General features: G+C 42.8%; 1 protein-coding gene and 1 long non-coding RNA gene across 3 annotated transcripts in view; one reads left to right on the top strand and one right to left on the bottom strand.

Moving 5' to 3' along the window:
* TWIST2 (twist family bHLH transcription factor 2) overlaps positions 1-15,331 on the top strand; it is a 74,970-nt gene extending 59,639 nt beyond the window's left edge. For both annotated transcript variants that reach the window (XM_061612856.1, XM_061612857.1), the window contains one exon: positions 14,671-15,331. The gene's annotated coding sequence lies outside the window, so the exon portion shown is untranslated. The remainder of the gene's footprint in view (positions 1-14,670) is intronic.
* LOC133378071 (uncharacterized) lies at positions 602-15,721 on the bottom strand. Its single transcript, XR_009760838.1, has 3 exons — positions 15,608-15,721; positions 5,391-5,494; positions 602-1,633 (listed from the first exon to the last, which is right to left on the bottom strand). It is a non-coding gene; the product is annotated as an uncharacterized LOC133378071 (long non-coding RNA).
* Positions 15,722-16,334: the final 613 nt, after the last annotated feature.

Here is a 16,334-nt window from a genome sequence, read left to right as displayed (position 1 = left end):
TTGAGAGGGACAGACAAAGGAAAGATGTCTGCTCCCCTCTCGAGAAAGAAGAAAAACTGGAAGAAGGGGGAAGGAACTGAGATCAACATCCTTTGCATATCAGTCTAGCAGGAAGGAAGAGACAGCAAGAGATCAAAGGACAGGTAGAGCCTAGCAACCAAGAGGTCTCCTCTCTAGCTATGCCTTTAGCCCCATGCAGCCTCAACCCACAAGTTGGAGTTGAACCCCATATATTCCAACAGCCACAGCATCTGACTGTCCTGATGCGCAACCTATACTCTGGAGAAGAGGCTACTCTAAGGACAGAATATGGAGAAACCGATTGGTTCCCAATCCGAAAGTGTGTTAGACAGGGGTGTATTTTATCACCCTATTTGTTTGATCTATACGCAGAACATATCATATGGAAAGCGGGATTGGACCAAGAGGAAGGAGGTGTGAAAATTGGAGGGAGAAATATCAGTAATTTAAGGACTACAGCTGAATGTCAAGAAGACTAAAGTAATGACAACAGAAGATTTATGTAACTTTCAAGTTGACAATGAGGACATTGAACTTGTCAAGGATTGCCCCCACACAAGGAAGACTCGTGACACCAGACTGGTATAATGTTATATTTATTAAAATATAACATCGTAAATCAAATGCAATACAGCCAATTATTCAAATATCCAACTCTTCGGGCAGGTGAGGCTAAACCTAACAACGAGGGATTACACCCTCACCTTCTAAAGGCATCCATTCACGTCATTACGTAACCCGAGAGTCAAGGACGTGTGTGAATTCCTCCCTCCTTGCTCTTGGAGCCAGCTGTGTGGTTCCCACCTCCACACCATGGCCCCGCCGTACAGGCGTTCACCCTGATGCGCAAGCAGGTCCCACAAGGACACAACCCAGATCGCCACCAGACACCAAGCCCTGATGGTTCCCTGTGGAGTGCCCCTTTTTCAGGATGCCTTAACCACCTAATTTTAACCCCCATATACCTCACCTGCCCGAATTCTATGCCACAAGAGGGGATCAGCTTAAGCTTGGTCCCCTCCACCCAATGAAGATAACAACCCCCTTAATCCCCCCATAAGATCCTCCAAAAAAATGTCACACCCTTGCTCAGAAAGATGAACACCGTCATCACGAAACAAATGTGGGGCATGGAACTTAATCCTTTCATGAGGCATAACTGCCCCACCCAAGGATAAAACTAGCTCCCTTACCTTCCTATTAACCCATTTCCTAGATCTATCTATCTTATTGGGGTGCAATGCACCCCACCAGATCCTTCTAACAAGCATTTCGGACCATACAATTATAAGATTGGGATATACGCGGATAAGCCACGTGAGATCACGCGTAACTTTCAGCAGCAAATCCAACGCAGGACGCTGCACCAAATCATTTTCTCCCAAATGAATCAACACGATGTGTGGCCTATTAGCAGAGGACATGATTCGGCACATGGCAGGCAACAACGCATCCCATAACATGCCCTTCCGTTCATCCCACTGAACCGTAGCTGAGGCCGACAGCTGCAGCTGTGTGCCCGGAACAGAGGAGGATGCCCTCCGGTGAGCCGAAAACAAAATTGAGTGGCCACACAAGACGATCCTCACAGGAATTGGGATGTTTGTCAAACCTATGGGAAACAAAAACAAATTCCTCTGTTAAAACATGACATAAGACTTGAATGCATCGGAACGCCACCCGCCAATCGCCTGTATATCGCTTATACTCGTGCCCACGATGGCCGCGGCCATAGCCGCACCAATCCGGAATGAATGCAGCCCATAGACTCCAACAGCGCAACCACTGGCCAACAAGGCCCGCCGAACAACAGCCCAAAATTGAAACTGAGTCAGGGCAGTTCCATCTGCATGTAGAAACAAATAACGCTGGCCCGCTGGCCGAATGGATAAGAATTGCCGCATTGCAGACACAGGGCACAATACTGGGACCTGGCATCACTGTAACCACGATACTGCCACGGCCCTTTTGCCGCACTGCAGACACAGGGCACAATACTGGGACCTGGCATCGCTGTAACCACAATACTGCCACGGCCCTTTTGCCGCATTGCAGACACAGGGCACAATACTGGGACCTGGCATCGCTGTAACCACGATACTGCCACGGCCCTTTTGCTGCATTGCAGACACAGGGCACAATACTGGGACCTGGCATCGCTGTAACCACGATACTGCCACGGCCCTTTTTCCACATTGCAGACACGGCACAATACTGGGACCTGGCATCGTTGTAACCACGATATTGCCATGGCCCTTTTGATCGGTCTTAGAGACACGCAGGGAGAACCTCACTATAACCGCACCTAATGTGTAATCGCCAAAGCATAAGGCTCAATTAGTCACATCACGCTTAGAAGGGGCAAGTATTTCACTAGGGCGAAAAGCACCATAAAACATTGTCAGAGTTACTGCGGCGAACAGGTGCGACTCATACTGAGATGAGCATAAAGAATTAAATAGTGCCAGGATCTGGAGGAGGACATCGGGCGTGATTGGCCTCCTCCGCCCAGCGGACCTGGGAGCGGAATGCGACCAACCCACAAGGACCTTTCTGACCCTAAAATCTACAGAATGATCCAGCAGCCCCCTTGCCTTGGAGTTAAAGGCTAGCACCGAAAGGTGGCTGGTGATAGTGAAAACAGAATTATTGTGCCCTTTTAAATATATCATAAACTGCAATAAAGGAGCCACAGGAATAGGCCAGTCAAATGGAAGCTTCAAACCGATGAGGAAAGCCTGGAACTTCGCAAAAGATCGCTTATACGCATTTTGAGTACTGGGAGCAAGAACAGCTGCGATAGCAACCCCAACTTCTAGTTGCCAAGGTTCCACAGGAAAGGAGGGATTGGTACTGGATCCGGAGCCGCGCCAGGTGCAAGCTCCCGAAAGCGCGCCACATGTAATCGGGAAAGTGCATCAGCAACTGTATTCTGCAAACCTGGAACATGTCTGGCCAGGAATAAAACATTAAATCGCAAGCATTGCAATACAAAAGCACGCACCAAGCGCATCACACGAGGAGACTTAGAAGTTTGGGCATTAATAATGCTAACTGTGGCAAAATTATTGCACCAGAAATGCACTGTGCGATTTTGAAATGCCAGTGGCCAGATATGAACCGCTACCACTATTGGAAAAAATTCCATAAATGTCAATTTGAAGTAATTCCGGTAGCCTGCCAACTTTCAGGCCATCGCTCAGCGCACCACTGGGATCTAAATATTACTCCGAAGCCAATGCTTCCGGCAGCATCGTAATGCACCTGTAATTCGGCTTCTAAGAGCAATTCCTCCTGCCAAAAGGAAAGGCCGTTGAAATCCTTCAGGAAATCCAGCCACATATGCAAATCCTCCCTCATCCCTGACGTCATCCTTATGAAATGGAAGTGAGAGCGAGCTCCCTTCATGGCGTCACATAAACGCCTGAGGAATGCACGACCTGGTGAAATAATTTTGGAAGCAAAAACTAAATGGCCCACAAGTTCCTGTAACTGGGCCAATGGTATCTTCTTCAGCCCTATGACTGAATGAAGCAGTTGACGCAGTACCACCAACTTCTCTAGCGGCAAACGGGAAGACTGAGCTACAGTATCTAACTGGATCCCTAAGAAAATAAGGGAAGTAGTAGGGCCCTCTGACTTTTCAGGTGCTAGCGGGACTCCCAATTCCTCAGTTAAATTATCAAAGGCTTGCATGAGATGTAAGCAATGAGAAGACCCAGCAGGCCCCACAAATAATAAAAAAAAATCATCAAGATAATGAGCAGAGAAGGAGGATAATGCTTTCCTCCTCAATGCCCATTCAAGAAATGTGCTAAATGCTTCAAAAGCAGCACAAGACACCGAACAACCCATTGGCATAGCTCTGTCTACATAAAACTGGTCCTGAACTTTAAGACCAAGCAAATCACATCTGCAGGGTGTACTGGCAAAAGGCGAAAAGCGGATTTTATATCACACTTTGCCAGTAAAGCACCCTTTCCAGCCTTCCTAACTACTCTCACTGCCTCATCAAAAGAAGTATATCTGACAGAGGCATATAATGGGGAAATACCATCGTTGACTGAGGCTCCCTTCGGGAAAGACAAATTATGAATAAGGCGATATTCCCCAGCCTGCTTCTTAGGGATAATACCTAAAGGGGAAATCCTCAAATTTTCCAAAGGAGGAAAACTGAAGGGGCCTGATATACGATCGGCAAGTATCTCCTTATTAAGCTTGGCCAGCACTACAGACGCTAAATTACTGAGAGTGGGCTGATGGACTAATGATGTAGCAATCCTAGGGCCCTCAAAAGGGATACAAAAACCATCCATAAAACCCTGAAGTAGAAAAGTAGCAGCCTGCCTATTGGGATAGAGCTCTAACAGCTTTGCTAAAGGAGCCAGCTTGATCAGGCTACTGGCCTTGCGACGTACTACAACTATTGCCAGACCCACGTTTTGGCTGTTGATGCTCCCCTGTACCTTGTCGAGCAGTACGTGCCCTCTGGCAAGAGGAACTAGAGTGGTTTCCTCCACACAATGCACAGACATGTCTGAATCTACAGGGACGCCTAGAGCATTGTCCATTGCTATTAAATGTCCAGCAGACTTGCTGGGATTGAACCCAATGCCCGCCTTGGCTGGAGCCATAGGCGGAAGTCTGTGCACGTGCCAATAAATGCCCACTATCGGCTCTCTCTCCTGTAGTGGGCCTGGCGGAAGTCATAGATCTCAGCCACAGACCAGCATGTTCAATATCCCAACGACGGGTGGGATCCAATGCTGCTCCTTGCCTGAAATTCGTATCATATGTCAACCAAGCGGTTCCAGAGAATTCTCGGAAGGCCCTATGCACAATATCCTGATATTTTATCATGGACAAAGCCCTAGACAGATAAGCCTGTGTCATAATGCCCATATAAATCGTATAGGCGTTCAACCAATTAGGCCATACACGATCAATCTTTCGTTTTATCGCTGCCTCACGCTCTTTAACTTCCTGACCATCCTTAATCTTAGCCTCATTCTCACGAAACAGGAGAGTAAACAGATCGATATACTCTCCCCTCCATATTTTTTCTTTCGTTGCTAACAATAAATGATCACCTAACGGAAGGGAAATATCGGCCTGCGGATAAACCCCATGTGGAAGGGGCAAATAAGCAGGTGATGGAGAAGAGGTAGTCGAAGGCAGCTGCCAAGGACTCATGGCAGCCGCCGGCCACGGAAGCTGTGGGTACTGGGGGACCAAAACACCTCCCATAAAAACTACTGGGTGCGTAGCATCTCCCGACAAAGGAGAGCCAGTCGTTTGTACCTCCCTGTTAAGGGCATTGGAATCTTGTACATGTGTATTGTGAGCTCGTGAGTGCAAAAGTTGCTCACCTGTATCGACAGCATGAGAGGAACAGTTGGCAAACAAGCGGAAGGCATCTGGGTAGCTGGCTCCTCACAGTGCGCTTCCGCTTCCAGAACTCCGATCCTAGAAACTAAATCAGCAAGAAGACGATTTGTAGGCATTCTGGAAGCCAACCTTGCAGATTTCTTACCTGCAGGAGCGGAACTTGTGCCAGCTTCAGCATCAAGCGGCTCCTTGCGTTCCTTTTCCAGCGCCTCCACCCTAGCCACCAAGGCACGGATGGTCTCCAAATCTTCCTCTTCGTCAGAAGACAAGTTCTGCTGGGGTGGAGGACGCTTTGTCGTTTGCTTCACAACCCGCACCCCTTTTTTCTGTTGAGCCTTCCTGGGTGGCATATTTGTAAAAACCAATTATGCCCATATAATTATGCAACGTACCAAAATGCAATCTCTACTAGATTATAAAGTTGACAAATTTAATAATAAATGGCACACATAAGTGCTAATTACACTATAACAATAAATTTGACTTTTATTATTATTATTATTATTATTATTTCTAATATATTAACTTATTCTTTATTTATTTATGTGTATATGACTATGATATGGGGGGGAATTTTTAAGGTAAAGGGAAGTGGGAGGTGGGGGTGGGGTAATGTATTACACTCTAATAAACTGAACAATAAACCACTATGAAATGTAATTTAAAACTAATGCAATACCTTAATAATGAAATTAACTTAATCAATAATTATGAATATATTTAAAAGTTTACTCAAAGTAAGATGAGGCAACTGCCAACTAAACCACAGGATCACCAAGCAAACTAAAGGAACTCAACAAGAACGTATGGGGGGGGTCAATATTATAACGTTAACGATAAATAGGGCACAATTACTTAAATGCACGCAAACTGTAACAAGAACAAAGAATCAACCAACTCCAACCCTTCTTACTGAAACTTAAAAGGCAATAACTGTAACGGTAGCACGACAAGGAAATAATAAAGCCTGCCTGTCGCCCGGGGCGCGTGGGTGGAGCCCGCCGCCCAGCTGATCGTCAGAGATCAGATAAAGCAACTGAAGAGGCTTAAACCAGGAAACAATTGGCAAACGAAGCTCTAGCGATGAAAATACTTAGCAGGAATGCCGAAACCGCAAACGGAGCAACGTGTAAGGAGAATAAACGCAGCTGCCGCAAGGCGAAAAAGGCAAGCGCGGGAAGGACGGAGCAGCCTTATATCTGCTGCTCCGCGCCTTCATCTATTGGTTGATTGATCTCACGTGGCTCCTAACTCTTGATTCTAGAATGTTCACAAGCCTTCCCTGTAATTATGGTGAGGGCAAATACGCCCCTTAAAAGGATTATCAATACCTCGGCACAGTCATTAACCAAACTGGAGACAATAGTCAAGAAATCAGAAGAAGGCTAGGACTGGGGAGGACAGCTATAAGAGAGGATCAGGATCATTCAGACCATAGTATTCCTGATCTCTATGTTCACATCAATGTGCTTCATGCGAGAACTTTGCCCTTCTGATTCTGCAAGTCTTATGCAGGCTTGATTGTCCTCAAGTATTCTGATAGGCTCTGGTTCATATATGCCCAAGTCTCCCAGAAGCTTGCGTAACCACAGCATTTCCTTCCATGCCTCATCAGCTGATACATATTCAGCCTCAGTAGATGAGTGTGCTACAGTCTCTTGCTTTCGACTTGTCCAGCAGATAAGTGACTGCCCATAGTAGAACAAGTTTCCACTGGTTGACTTACGATCTTTGGTGTCTCCAGCCCAGTCAGCATCAGCATATCCTAGAAGGTTAGGATCTCAAGTAGCTGATAGCTTTAGTTTTAAGTTTGCAGTGCCTTTCAGATATCTTGCCACTCTCTTGACTGCTTCCCAGTCTTTCTTGTTTGCCAAGCTGGTTTTTCTGCAAAGGTATCCCAATTCTGCTGCCACGTCTGGTCCAGTTATTGTGCTGATGTACAGGAGTTTCCCTATAGCTTGTCTGTACCTTTCGTTGTCTTCCCAGGGTTGATTGTTCTGGTCGGGTTTCAAGTATCCTACTTCCATGGGTGTAGGTGCTGGATGTGCATCCTTCAGTCCTAGACTCTCAAGTAGGTCTTGAATCTTTTGTTTTTGGTTTAGCAGAAACGATCCCTCGCCCTGTCTTTCAATTTGTATTCCAAAGTAGTATGTGATGTCGCCTGGACATTTCACTTCAACTTCCTTGCTTAGATTACTACCTCTTGCTTGTCTTGTAGATTCTCATAAGCCAGTAGTAAATCATCTACATAAATCAAAATATAAGTCCATTTGTTGTTCTTGAATCTGCTATATAGGCATTGGTCTGCTTCGCCTCTTTTATAGCCTTGTTTCAAGAGTATTTGGTTTAGTTTGTCATTCCATGCTCTAGCAGCTTTTATTTCTAGTTGCTCTACTTGCATCTTCTTGTTGGCAGCGACACTCAGGAGTGTCCTGATTGTTGTATGCTTGGCTACAGTTTCAATATCTTTCCAGGTCTCTGGCTCTGGAAGTTCACCAGCTCTTGCAAGGTAGGACAGTCTCGGTGGAGGTACACCTCTGTTGGTGCGGTTAGAGCGTCTTGGTGCAGGACTCTCTGCTGCCCCTTCTGGCTGTGCAGGTTCCCCTTCTTGCTCTGATTCCTCACTGTCCTCCAGTGCTGGCATGTTGCTGTAACCTGTAGTACTGTATGGTATTTCTACTTCATCTTCTTCACTGTTGTGGTCTTGGAAAGGTGCCCCTTCTGGTTGGAATGCACCATGACCTTCATCAAAGTAGACAGCTCTTTGGATTTCAATCCTTTCTGTTTTGGGATTTAGGATTCTGTATCCCTTTTGATTTGAAGAATATCCAACGAAGATTCCTTCCTTTGCAGTGTTGTTCAATTTGGTTCTCTTCTGGTGTGGAGTGTGACCATACACTTTTGATCCAAACACCTTTATATGAGCCAAACTGGGTATGCGCCCATACCATAACTCGAATGGAGTTTTGTCGCCATTCACCTTTGTTGGCAAACGATTTTGTAGATAGGTGGCAGTATACAGTGCCTCTCCCCAATGCTTCTGTGGGAGATTGGCATCTTCCAGCATGGATCTCACCATCTCAATTAGGGTTCTGAATTTTCTCTCCAAGACTCCGTTCTGTTCTGAGTTGTGGGGTACAGTGGTTTGATGCTCAATCCCATTTTCAAGCAGAAACTGCTGGATAGCATGTGACATGTACTCTCCCCCATTATCAGAACATAGAATTTGTGGTTTTCTCTGAAATTTAGTGGTCACTATTGCCACATATTCTTTGAGTTTCTGAAGCATTTGCCCCTTCTCCTTCAATATATATATTACAGTGAATCTTGAAAAATCATCAATAAAACTCACAATATATTTGTTCCCACCATATGAATGAATTGGCATTTCGCAAATGTCGCTGTGAATCAACTCTAGGGGGCGCTTGGTCTTCCTTTCACTGTGCTTAGGAAAACTTGATCTGGTCCCTTTAGCTTTAACACAGCAAGTACATTTCCCCTTTTCTTGGCAGGGTTCAATTTTCATGCCTTTTACTAAATTATTCTTTTGAAGGGTATTTATCTTTGCAATGTCTCTATGCCCTAATCTTCTATGCCACATATGTAAACATGACTTGTTACAGCATTCTTTCACAACATTAGCTTGTGGACTTTATTGATCAACTTCATACATTCCCTTTCCCTTAGTAGCTGTGCATAAAATTTCACAATTTCTAAAAATTACACAGGAATCTTGTTCAAATAACACAGAGCACCCATTGTTTGTAGCTTCACTAAGTGATATCAAGTTGTTTGAGATTCCTGGGGTCCATAGTGCATTCCTGAGATAAATTTCCTCAGTGCCGCTTGGAGTCTGGCAAATCAGCTTAGCATCTCCCTGCCCCCTTATGGGCAGTACTCTCGAGTCAGCCAATTTAACTGTGCCTTGATGTGGGGATAGTTTTTCAAGCAAAGGTTTTTCATTTATTAAATGAGCCCTGGCTCCTGAATCAACATAGAATTTTGTTTCATTATCATAACATTTTTCAACTTGGGTTACTTGAAAGCTCTTTGCATTTTTCATTTCTGTCCCTTTAAATCCTTGTCTTTGTTTTTCAAACCTCTCTCTCTTATCACACTGGTCCTTAAGGTGTTTTTCTGAACCACATAGGAAACAACGCTTGGATTTCACACCTTGGGAAACCTGGAATCTGCATTTGACTGCCTCTCGGCCAGCAGCTTGTTTGCTTAGTTGTTTACTTAAGAAAGAGGAGACGCAGTTCTTTTCCATACCTGCTTTCTGAGAGAACTGCTCTCTCACTTCTGAAATAATCTCATTTAAAGTCTTTTTCTGTTGTTGTAAAATAAGTACAAAAGTCTCCATATATTCTGGGAGAGAGTCCAGAAATAAGGCAACCTGTACATTTTGGTCCAGCTGCATTCCTGCCTCTTCTATCCCTTGGATTAACACCATAAATTTAGTAAGGTGTTGTTCAAAAGAATTATCCCTCATTTGCAGATTAATAAGACTTCTTCACATTGCAATCAGATGTCCCTGGCTTTTCGGATTATGATGGGATTCAAGAGTTTTCCACATCTCTCTGGCATTTTTAGAATTCATAATCAAAGGAATCTGCGCATTACTCACACATTTAGTGATGAGGTCTTGTACCGTTTCATCCTTCTCAGTCCAAATTCTTTGTTCCTCCCAAGAAGCACCTTCTCCTGGTTCTGATCCTGTAATTACTTCCAACAGCTTCTGTTGCTTTAGGTGTTTCTTCATTCAAAATTCCCACAGTTTCCATCCTCCGGGTTCCAGTCTGTGGAGACCTAGCCGCTCCATCATGCTGGCCATCCTGAAGTAAAAGCCTCAACTCTTCACTGACTAAACCTCTGAAGGTCTCTAATAGCTTCCTTGATTCAAACACAATAGCTCCTTTAATTGCTCAAATCTCCATTTGCATGGCTGGGCCCATAACCTGTTGGAATTTCTCTATTGAGTTGCGTAGCAGAGCAGACCGTATTGAGCGAGCTTATGTGTGCGTGTTTGAATCTTTGCTAAGATTCTACCTTCCCTGCAAATTAGTCAGACAGAGACTTTAAGCTGTAAAATAAGAAACAACTACTTCATTCTGGAAGTACATGCTTGATAGGAAAGAGTCCTATATCTAGCTAACTAGCTATGATAGAGCAGTCTGCATGGGTCCCAGTGCAGCTCTCATGCTGGTTGAGAGGGAGAGACAAAGGAAAGATGTCTGCTCCCCTCTCAAGAGAGAAGAAAGGAACTGGTAAGGCAGGAAGGAACTGGGATCAACATCCTTTGCGTATCAGTCTAGCAGGAGGGGGAGAGACGGCAAGGATCAAAGGACAGGTATAGCCTAGCAACCAAGAGGTCTCCTCCCTAGCTACCCTTTTTAACCCCATGCAGCCTCAACCCACCAAGTTGGAGTTGAACCTCATACATTCCAACAAGTTGGACAGTGAAAAGGGCGGATAAGAGAAAAATCAACTCATTTGAAATGTGGTGTTGGAGGAGAGCTTTGTGGATACCATGGAATGAGTAAAAGACAAAAAATTGGGTGTCAGAATAAATTAAACCAGAACTGTCTCTGGAAGCTAAAATGATGAAACTGAGGTTATAATACTTTGGACACATCATGAGAAGACAGGATTCACTAGACAGGACAATAATTCTGGGAAAAACGGAAGGGAGTAGAAAAAGAGGAAGACTAAACAAGAGATGGATTGATTCCATAAAGGAAGGCACAGACCTGAACTGACAAGATGTGAACAGGGTGGTTTGTAACAAATGCTATTGGAGGTCACTGATTCACAGGGTCGCCATAAGTCGTAATCGACTTGAAGGCACATAACAACAACACATTGAGATGCTTCCTGATGATTATAATGACTGAGGCACAGCTAGAGGAGACAAATCTGGTTTGTGTTCTGAATTTCAGTCTGCCAGCAGACATTGGTAAAGCAGTAATCCTGATATTATACAAGTGATTTCCAGATTACCTTTACATTGCCCAGAACTTGTGCAACCTCACCAAATCCCTGCACACACAACTGGAATGAAAAGCCTATCTAGATTATTTATTTACTTTATTTAAAGGATGTGTACCCTGCTCTTCAGCCAAAAAAATGCTCCAACAGCAGTTTACATGCAATCAATTAAAACAAGACAGTTCCTGCACAAGCTTACAATCTAAAAAAAATTGATCCAAAAGGAAAAAGGGCCTAGGAAAGGAAGAGGAAGCAAACTTAGACAAATTCAAGTCAAATAGTAGTTCTTATAATGACCAGCAGGAACTGAACACACTTCAGGGGCAGGAAGAGCCTGACGGAGTTTGTCTTTCAGCAGAGCTGATGGAATGGGCCCTGGTTGTCATCTCTCCCAGCCTGATGGAATGGCTGCTATCTGAGGCAGCCTGATGGAATGGCTGCTATCTGAGGCAGCCTGATGGAATGGCTGCTACCAGGTGACAGCTGAGGGAGAGGAGGCCTTATGGAGCTAGCCTTTCAGGAAAGCAGATGATGATGAAAATGTAAGGTGACTCTAGAGGACTTTTATCATTTCCTTACTTAATTTATGAATCACTTCCCATAAAACATCCCACAGCAATTGAACAATCAAAACATACTCGAAAACAATTTCAAGTCCAATACAGATAGGGATAGAAATCTCTTTTTTTTTTTTTTCAATAATTTTTATTCAGATTTTCATAAAACATACAAAACAAAATCATAAAACATTCAAAGACAAAAAACAAAATCAAAAATAGTTAAACAAAAAAAAAAAAAAAGAAAAAAAAAAGAAAAAAAAAATAAAGAGTAAAATATTGACTTCCCATTTGTCAAAGATCAAATCAGTTATAAGTCTATAATATATAACAATCCTGTCTCTTAAGTCATATTATAAAATCACTTTCCTCCAGTAGTTATCTTACTTAATCATCAAATCTCATAAACATTACTTTATTCTTTCCACAAAAAGTCAAAGAGAGGTTTCAATTCTTTAAGAAATATATCTATCAATTTTTTTTTCCAGATAAGCATATCGATTAATCCATCTCATTACTAATTATGATAATCTTATTGTCATAACCATAGTCAAAATAAACATTTCAATTAATCCATCACATCAGAATCTGTTAGGTTCAGTAATTTCAGTAGCCATTGTTCTATTATCTCTATTAGTTCCATTTTCCATCTTCCATCTTCAGTAGTCTTGTTAAGTCCAGTAATTTCAATATCCAATCTTCCATTATCAGTATTCCATAATAATCTTGCTGTCAAAGCCATAGTCATATAGTAAGAGTCTGATGGGAATTACCTCTATCCCAAATATTTTCTTGCCATCCATTCTGAATAGGTTGCTGAAATACTGCTGTAAAATCATATCTCTGTTCTTTTTTTCAAAATACACTGGGTCATCTCTTAAAAGTTTTTCCATTGTCACATGGCTGCAGTTAATTCCATAGATTTTCTCTATATTGGGCTCCATCACATCATTCCAGTCCAGAAGATTATCCATGCCATTGATAACTTTATCTCTAGAATCTTCATTAATTTCTTCAGAGATAACATTGAGTTCCAAACAATAGATTTTATTTCTAAAGTCCATAGACTCCAAATCTTGTTCCTGTTCCACGTTGGTTCCAATCTCCGGGATCTCCTCTCTCACAGGGACCCCTATTCCAGTCTCCAGGGTCTCCTCTCTCACAGGGACCCCTGTTCCAATCTCCGGGGTCTCCTCTCTCACAGGGACCCCTTCCAGGGTCACCTCTCTCACAGGGACCCTTATATCTTTAATCTCCTGCTTCATTTTACTCAATTCAATTTTCGTTATCTCAATCTCATCCATTATTTTCTGAAACATAGTTATTTCCAGATTTTCAGCCACTTTCTTAATTGCCATTTTAAAAGAAAAATATAGGAAAACCACTTCTTATTTCAGCAACAATTGGGTTAATACTCCAAACTTGGTGACATCACAGTATAAACAGAGCAGACAGCCTTATCTCTCCAATAGTTAAGTAAACAAAATGCAGTTCCCAGGATCGAAACAATTAATGGCAATCGTCAAGAAACAGATTCGTCAAAATAAAATAGACCAAAAAGAGAGTAGTCTCAAAACAGTATAATATTTTTCAAAATAAAAATCTGGAATAGAAATCCCTCTTCTGTGTATATCTTTAGAATGCAAATCCAGGACAGCTTTTTGCAACAAAAACAGAGATAAGCTATTAATTAGTGCGTAGCAGAGAGAAGTTATGGCTCCCCAGTGAGATGTCAAAAACCGATCAATCTGGCAAATCTCTTTTAAACAGCAACAATTTAAGTCAAGTAAAAGAAAAATATAGAAAGAAGGGTGCTTGCCTGTTAGTGCGTTCTCTCTTAGAAGATAAGATGAACGTTCGCTTTAACAGATAGAGCTTGCTGTTGAAAATCCGTCCCACCTTCGTCGGCTGGACCTCGTCCCATAAATTAATGAGATCTGGTCGTCCCAACAAAAATAGGCTTTGAGGTTAATCTCTTCGTTTCTCCCTACCCGGGAGAAGTTTAATCAGTCAAAAAAAAAAGAAAAAACTGACTGATATATCTGAATAAGCTTCTTTTGAGGCAGGAGCCCGTCTCAAAAGCAGGCACAGGCTAAGTCACCCTTCCCGGAAGTCCAGAAATCTCCACTTAGAAAGGCCTGTTGGGCAAGGAAGCTGAAAAGATAATAGAGACGGCACCTGTCTAATCTGTAATTGGAGGGATCTGACCATCACACTGAGGGTCTCTTCACACTTTCAGGGCATGCATGGTCCATCCAATATTAAAGTCTTGTTAAATTCATTGGTGGGGGAGGGAATAAGCATGTGACATCTCAGACATTCCTTAACTACGACTTTAAAAAAAAGTGGAGTGTTTAGAGATCAGTTGTTGTGGATACTTTTCTTTTACCTTCTAATTTTCAGAGATGAAGTTCTGTGAAACACAAGAGTGTGTCACTCCCTCCTGCCCCTTTCTGGTGCTCCTCAATAATTCTTTGCAACTTTTTTGTGACTGACAGTTTGGAGCAAAGATGTATCATTACCCCCATGTCTCCTCTGTGACACTTCTGTGAATGCAACCCCAAAATAGCCATTTCCCTTCCCCTTTTCTGTGCATCAGTGTGTCATACTGTTGAATTGTGACCTTAGGAAAAGAAAGGAAGAAGCAGAGGGAGAACAAACACACAATGGAATGCATCCAATAGTAATCTGTTTGTTTTTCTTTCTTTTCCCCTAGACTGTCCAATTCTGGAGACTGGAGTGGAGCCGAAATGTATCCATGTTTGTAGCTTGTGAAACCTTAATAACCTCAAGAGAACTGGTCTAAAGGAACCACTTGACTTTCCTCGCTTTGAACTCCTGCAGAGCATTTAGAGAGAACACAAATACAGCACCAACGCTAATGGGTTGGAAATGTTGCAACATCTCTTCCCAAGAGACTGAACTAAAACACAAATATGCTATTTAACTTTGTGTTTATTTGCTGGAGTGTGTGTGTGTCTGTGTGTGTGTGTGTGCGTGCGTGCAGGTGCGGGTTACTTTTTTAAAAAAAAATCAGGAACACGTTAATGAGAGATCTATGGATTTGGATTTCATTTATCTTTGCAATTTTTGTGTGTATAGTTTAATTAAAATCATGTTGTATAAAGTAATGTCAAAAACTGGACCAAGGCTCTATAGAAAAACAAGCACCCTAAATTCTGCACATTTTTTTTGTCACCAAGGAAGCCTGGAATACAGATTTTTCTCTTATGCATCCAGTACTACCGTTGTTACTCTTTCCCTTCATTAGCCTTTCTCTTTTGTAAAATGTATTGTGCCAGTCTGTTGTTATTTGTTTTATTTATTAACAAATTTTTAAACAAAAGACCATAAAGGTCCTGGTGTATAATGCTTCTCCAGCTCATAAAATTAAAAAAAAATGGATGCAGTTAATAGCGAGACATTTGATTTACTTGCGAGTTTCGTAATCATAACAGAGAGAAAGAGAAACATTACAGTTTTAAAATGATTCAGTATGCTTTACTGAATTTACATACACTGTTTATTTCTTTAGGTTACTTGTGTACCACTTTTCAGGCATACTAAGAGCACAAAGCAGACAAAACTCAGCACTCCCATGTCCCAGGTTAGCTCATCAGCTCAGAAGTAGTGATCTGGTCCGTTAACCCTACCTTTTTCACGTTTTTTTCATTATTTGTGTGAAGCCACTCCACCACCCGAGCTGCTGCTGCTGCTGCAGTGGCTGGTTTTTCCTTGCGATTTCTCCACAAGTGATCCCAGTCAATTGGGGATCATGGACATAATGACATCATGGTAAACAGAACTGGCTGTTTACTCCTCTTACTAAGGACAAATACAGCCCATTTAGAAAAGAGCAATGCTTCCGGTACAGATTATTTGGATGATCCTAGCCAATCAGGCATAACAAAGCAAACACTTTTGCAATGATCTCTGAAAAATTAATTGGAGGTGGGAACGCAACAAAGGTTTTCACAAAATGGGCCTTTCATTGTGGCTCATTCATTGTTAAATATGGCCTCGACTTTGACTTATGATCACACATTACATTTTTTAAAATCAATAGATGTTGAAAAAAAGTGGGTCATATCTAGTACTGGTGTTCCACTAGTGTTGCAGAGTTCTGCCTGCAGAACAGAACTCTGCCCTCTGTAGTTTCTCCCCCCCAAAAAAACCTGTGCACCCTCAGAATCTGTTGCGCTGCAGCCAACTCAGAAGGGACAGGAAGGGGGGAGGCATGAGTTTCAGGCACCTCCACAGCCAGAAGAAACAGAGTTGGGGATTGTTGTGTCTGAGCAGGATCGTGCGGGAGGGGGGCAGCCTGCTCTCCAGCCAGTTCCCACAAATAACGCCCTTTCCGAGGAGCCGAGCGCACCACCC

Source organism: Rhineura floridana, chromosome 2 (assembly GCF_030035675.1).
Source record: "Rhineura floridana isolate rRhiFlo1 chromosome 2, rRhiFlo1.hap2, whole genome shotgun sequence".
NCBI classification, from domain to species: domain Eukaryota; kingdom Metazoa; phylum Chordata; class Lepidosauria; order Squamata; family Rhineuridae; genus Rhineura; species Rhineura floridana.
This window is presented reverse-complemented; position numbering and strand designations above follow the sequence as displayed.